This window comes from Python bivittatus, unplaced genomic scaffold (assembly GCF_059951505.1).
Source record: "Python bivittatus isolate LINGU-HERP-01145 unplaced genomic scaffold, Pbiv_v1 ctg000560_np1212, whole genome shotgun sequence".
Lineage (NCBI taxonomy): Eukaryota > Metazoa > Chordata > Lepidosauria > Squamata > Pythonidae > Python > Python bivittatus.
In genome coordinates, this window is record NW_028277083.1 from 5,900,052 (window position 1) to 5,906,453 (window position 6,402).

Consider the following 6,402-nt stretch of genomic DNA (forward strand, 5'->3'; position numbering starts at 1 on the left):
CTGCTGTGAAAGGAAGCCCGCAAAAGGAAGTCACCAACAGAGTCCATCAACAGCTCAAACTGTGTCATCTTCCATTTTATCTCCCAAAACTATCCTCTCCGAGGAATGGGAACACTCTCAATTCCAAGCTCTACACACTCAGGCCAAAGGGAAACTCAGCATATTAGAAAGAAGAAAGGCCCATGGGCTTCTGGAGCCAACGCAAGTTGTTACCTCCCTGGCTTCCTTAAGCCCATCTGGGATTTCTTTTAATAGATCGAACAAGGATCTGCTTTGTTACCTCCCTGGCTTCCTTAAGCCCATCTGGGATTTCTTTTAATAGCTCAAACAAGGATCTGCTTTGTTACCTCCCTGGCTTCCTTAAGCCCATCTGGGATTTCTTTTAATAGCTCAAACAAGGATCTGCTTTGTTACCTCCCTGGCTTCCTTAAGCCCATCTGGGATTTCTTTTAATAGCCCGAACAAGGATCTGCTTTGTTACCTCCCTGGCTTCCTTAAGCCCATCTGGGATTTCTTTTAATAGCTCGAACAAGGATCTGCTTTGTTACCTCCCTGGCTTCCTTAAGCCCATCTGGGATTTCTTTTAATAGCTCAAACAAGGATCTGCTTTGTTACCTCCCTGGCTTCCTTAAGCCCATCTGGGATTTCTTTTAATAGCTCAAACAAGGATCTGCTTTGTTACCTCCCTGGCTTCCTTAAGCCCATCTGGGATTTCTTTTAATAGCTCAAACAAGGATCTGCTTTGTTACCTCCCTGGCTTCCTTAAGCCCATCTGGGATTTCTTTTAATAGCTCAAACAAGGATCTGCTTTGTTACCTCCCTGGCTTCCTTAAGCCCATCTGGGATTTCTTTTAATAGCTCAAACAAGGATCTGCTTTGTTACCTCCCTGGCTTCCTTAAGCCCATCTGGGATTTCTTTTAATAGCTCAAACAAGGATCTGCTTTGTTACCTCCCTGGCTTCCTTAAGCCCATCTGGGATTTCTTTTAATAGCTCAAACAAGGATCTGCTTTGTTACCTCCCTGGCTTCCTTAAGCCCATCTGGGATTTCTTTTAATAGCTCAAACAAGGATCTGCTTTGTTACCTCCCTGGCTTCCTTAAGCCCATCTGGGATTTCTTTTAATAGCTCGAACAAGGATCTGCTTTGTTACCTCCCTGGCTTCCTTAAGCCCATCTGGGATTTCTTTTAATAGCTCGAACAAGGATCTGCTTTGTTACCTCCCTGGCTTCCTTAAGCCCATCTGGGATTTCTTTTAATAGCTCAAACAAGGATCTGCTTTGTTACCTCCCTGGCTTCCTTAAGCCCATCTGGGATTTCTTTTAATAGCTCAAACAAGGATCTGCTTTGTTACCTCCCTGGCTTCCTTAAGCCCATCTGGGATTTCTTTTAATAGCTCAAACAAGGATCTGCTTTGTTACCTCCCTGGCTTCCTTAAGCCCATCTGGGATTTCTTTTAATAGCTCAAACAAGGATCTGCTTTGTTACCTCCCTGGCTTCCTTAAGCCCATCTGGGATTTCTTTTAATAGCTCGAACAAGGATCTGCTTTGTTACCTCCCTGGCTTCCTTAAGCCCATCTGGGATTTCTTTTAATAGCTCGAACAAGGATCTGCTTTGTTACCTCCCTGGCTTCCTTAAGCCCATCTGGGATTTCTTTTAATAGCTCAAACAAGGATCTGCTTTGTTACCTCCCTGGCTTCCTTAAGCCCATCTGGGATTTCTTTTAATAGCTCAAACAAGGATCTGCTTTGTTACCTCCCTGGCTTCCTTAAGCCCATCTGGGATTTCTTTTAATAGCTCAAACAAGGATCTGCTTTGTTACCTCCCTGGCTTCCTTAAGCCCATCTGGGATTTCTTTTAATAGCTCAAACAAGGATCTGCTTTGTTACCTCCCTGGCTTCCTTAAGCCCATCTGGGATTTCTTTTAATAGCTCGAACAAGGATCTGCTTTGTTACCTCCCTGGCTTCCTTAAGCCCATCTGGGATTTCTTTTAATAGCTCAAACAAGGATCTGCTTTGTTACCTCCCTGGCTTCCTTAAGCCCATCTGGGATTTCTTTTAATAGCTCAAACAAGGATCTGCTTTGTTACCTCCCTGGCTTCCTTAAGCCCATCTGGGATTTCTTTTAATAGCTCAAACAAGGATCTGCTTTGTTACCTCCCTGGCTTCCTTAAGCCCATCTGGGATTTCTTTTAATAGCTCAAACAAGGATCTGCTTTGTTACCTCCCTGGCTTCCTTAAGCCCATCTGGGATTTCTTTTAATAGCTCAAACAAGGATCTGCTTTGTTACCTCCCTGGCTTCCTTAAGCCCATCTGGGATTTCTTTTAATAGCTCAAACAAGGATCTGCTTTGTTACCTCCCTGGCTTCCTTAAGCCCATCTGGGATTTCTTTTAATAGCTCAAACAAGGATCTGCTTTGTTACCTCCCTGGCTTCCTTAAGCCCATCTGGGATTTCTTTTAATAGCTCAAACAAGGATCTGCTTTGTTACCTCCCTGGCTTCCTTAAGCCCATCTGGGATTTCTTTTAATAGCTCAAACAAGGATCTGCTTTGTTACCTCCCTGGCTTCCTTAAGCCCATCTGGGATTTCTTTTAATAGCTCGAACAAGGATCTGCTTTGTTACCTCCCTGGCTTCCTTAAGCCCATCTGGGATTTCTTTTAATAGCTCAAACAAGGATCTGCTTTGTTACCTCCCTGGCTTCCTTAAGCCCATCTGGGATTTCTTTTAATAGCTCAAACAAGGATCTGCTTTGTTACCTCCCTGGCTTCCTTAAGCCCATCTGGGATTTCTTTTAATAGCTCAAACAAGGATCTGCTTTGTTACCTCCCTGGCTTCCTTTGACCTTCCAGAAACCTTCTTTAGAAACAATGCATCATCCTTTAACTTAGGGTTTATTTTTATCTGATGGGGAAAGAGCTGTTAAGAGGAAGCAAGTGTGTTCTTTTGCTTAGGAAGAGCTGCTGTATTTCGGTTAAGGACTGAGTCACCTGTCTCTGCACGTGGAGCAGCCTGTTTATTAGAAGGGAAAGCCTGTGTAGCTTTAGCAGCAGTTAACGTATCTGCTGGGTTAAGGGAAGGGGCCTCTTAATTAAAGACAAGCAGCAAATCAGAGGTTTTCCTTTTTCCTTTTCTTTTTTTACATCTAATTATAGCTACTGTGATACCTTGCATCTTTATATGGATTCCTCCCGAACAAACATTCTTGAGCCAATTCACAAAACAAGTAAAAATCGCTTCAATTCTGTATTATAATGAAACTGTTTAAAAAGTAAAACCCTCCTTTTATTTTATGAATTGAAGGGATTGAAAACACCCTCAGGGCAGTTTTAAATGCCAATTAAAATCCAAAGTGGGACAAGTGAAAAGACAGTCAAACCTATAGTGATTTGTACAGATTCTTACATTTTTGAGCTGCCTGCAATTTGACTGCAGGCCAATTTCCTGCTCCTTTCCTTCTTGCATTTGAATAAATGCAAGTACATCTCTGTAATTATCAGGTACCGTCAGCAACTTCAGGGGTGATTGATTATCTTTCGAAGGGTTGTTTTAAGGTCTTGGATGTGTTTGTTTTCAAGGTGTCTGCTTTACGTTTTGGATTCGTCGCCATTTTACTGAACGATTTCTTGCTCAGATTAAACTTCTAGCAGGTTGGGAAAATGGCATATGCAGGGGCGCTACTGGGTAAAGATCTGAGGTTACACAACCTTTGAGGAACAACAAAAGATAATTTCATAAAGCAATCCCTTGGCTTTTTAAAAACTCTTTTCACAACAGAGGCACTCTGAAGCAAAACTCCTACCTTACCCCCATTTTCACTGGCTGAGAATCTTCTGATCTCACGTGCCTTTTCAACAAAAGGTAAGTTACAGCAACTGTAATGCAATCCCATATTTTGTTTCAAGAAAAAGAAAAGGTTATTCCCTCTGGTGCTGCCTTCTGTAAACGGAAAGGAAATGAGACTTTTTTTTTTTAAGGGAGAAAACTAGGGGATTTTTAAAAAGATTTCACTGTCAAACTTGGCAGATGCTTTCTGTAAAATAGGTTTAAGGAAGAGATAAAAAAAATCTGACCCATTTGTTTCCTTCCTGCTGACAGGTGAAGAGGGAGACCAGTAACTGATCAAGGGCTAGAAAGCAAGGAAGAGGGTTAAGCATTCAACAGTCAGGTTAGTGCAGGAGTAATTAAATTAAATTAAATTAAATTAAATTAAATTAAATTAAATTAAATTATTAAGAACATCTCCAGAGCGACCAATAGGGACCAGGTCACTGTCAAGCCCCTAGCAGTTGCTCACAACCAGGAATACTAGATTCTCATAGAGTCTTATTAACAGGATTTATTGAAAGGGGAAAAAGGAGGAGAAAGTTACAGAAATCTTGGCAGCTGGATTACCCCATTTATCTCTAAGTCCTTAGGTTGATCTTCTTGCTAAGCGCCTTTGAACGCAGTGGGGAGATGGCTGTCCACTTTCCTGATAAAGAAGGAAATGTGCAGATGTTCTGCCCTTGAGTTTGCAAGCCATCATTCACGTCCATTATGGTCAGCAGACCTTCAAATTGGAATTGGCTAGATGTAATAAAGAATAGGCCAGATGCAAAGATCCAGAAAGGGATCTTATAAGACCCATGACATATGAGCAACCCAACATTCTCCCACTGGTACAAGCCTGTCTGCTACCTCCAAAACTTTGTGCCAATCATCCCTGGAGTACATGTGAGTCATTATTATTACTTTTAAACTGGAACAAGCATCATGTGGAAAAGAGAGGGAGGAATACATGCCACTGCCTACTTTAAAGAATGCATACCCCCACACACAAAACTGAGACTTCAGAAAGGAAGCTAACTTGCTATAGCTCACAGGGAACTGATCTTCTGGATGTTAGATGTTTCTGTGATTGGCAAGGAACCAAACTCTCTTTCATCTCTCTTTCATTCTTCATTTTGCCACTCCTGGAAGGTTTAGCAGCCCCACCACCTTCCAAGTCTTTTCTTTATTGCTCAGAACATCCTTCCAAAGGGAGCTGCTTGATTCACATTCTGGTTAACCTCTGCTTCTTAGAAATTCGAATGCTTCGTGGCTATGGAAACATTTGGAACCAGATTAACAACAATCGAGTGAGATTGTCTGACAGAATGCATCATCAAGCCAGCCTTCCTTCCAGAGTACAACTCTTATCCTTCCTCAACCAAGATGATGATACAGTTCAAACTCTGTTCCTCAGAACCCTATGTTCCACCTTCATGCAAACTTAATGGGGTTCCTTGAGAGAATGATGGGTGGGGGGAGTTCACTTGAACACAACCAATTTTGTATCAGTAGAACTTTGCCTCTTGATTCCAGGAATTCTCTTACAGGTAGTCCTAGTTTAGTGACTGCCTTGTTTAGTGACTGTTCACAATTATGACAGTGATGAAAAAGTAATTTGATGACCAATCCTCACAGTTATGACCTTTGCAGGTCTGTAAAGCAAAGGAAAGCTGAAGTAAGATCATAAGCACAGTCACAGTTTCACTTAGCAATGGCTTTGTTTCATGACCAAGTTGTCAGTCCCAGTAGTCACTAAACAAGAACTACCTGTACTTTTTTTTTCTTTTTTAATCAAACAGGTTCTGCAGTTTGAGAACTCTTGCATTAGACAGTCATTCCAGTGATGGTATTCAGCCACAGCTTGCACTTTAAGAACTACTTACACTGTGGAATCTAGCCAACTGAAGAAGCAGGAGGTCCAACTTTTCTGAACCAGTCAAAGGAGATAACTGAGGTATATACCATCAAGCAGCCTAGTACAAGCAGAAAAAGAGCTGTCCATTAAGTATCCAGGCCATATGCAGTGTATCACATTAGCAACTTCCAGGCAAAACCTGAGAAATCCTAGCCCACAATATCCACCTTAGACAAAAAACAGACCAGTCTAATATGAGCCAGCAGTGTGATACAGTGGCTGAAAAACCCAATTCAATCTTTGGCAACTTTAACAGAAGCACAGCCTCCCAACTGAAAGTAACTGTAATACTTTATTGATTAGCCATTAGGCCATATCAGAATACAAAATATAAAACACAGAACAGTTATAAGACCATATGTTAAAAATAGAATAAAAGAAATAAAAGAAAATGCAAATCATATTTCCGGGTCACTCCTACATTTTACCCCAATCAGATCCACATATGCAGTTCTCAACTATATTCTTTTGTTCAAATAAAGGGCTGTATTATATGCAATTTTTGGATTCTAACCACACATGAAATATGCTGTGTTAATATAAGGATCTCAATAGGTTGTTCATCTAATATGCAGTCAAAGATACTGATCTCTCTCTTTCTTATACAAATGACATTCATATATGTGTTATGTCTTCTATCTCGGGAGCTCTGCAAATATGAGTATGTTCATCAT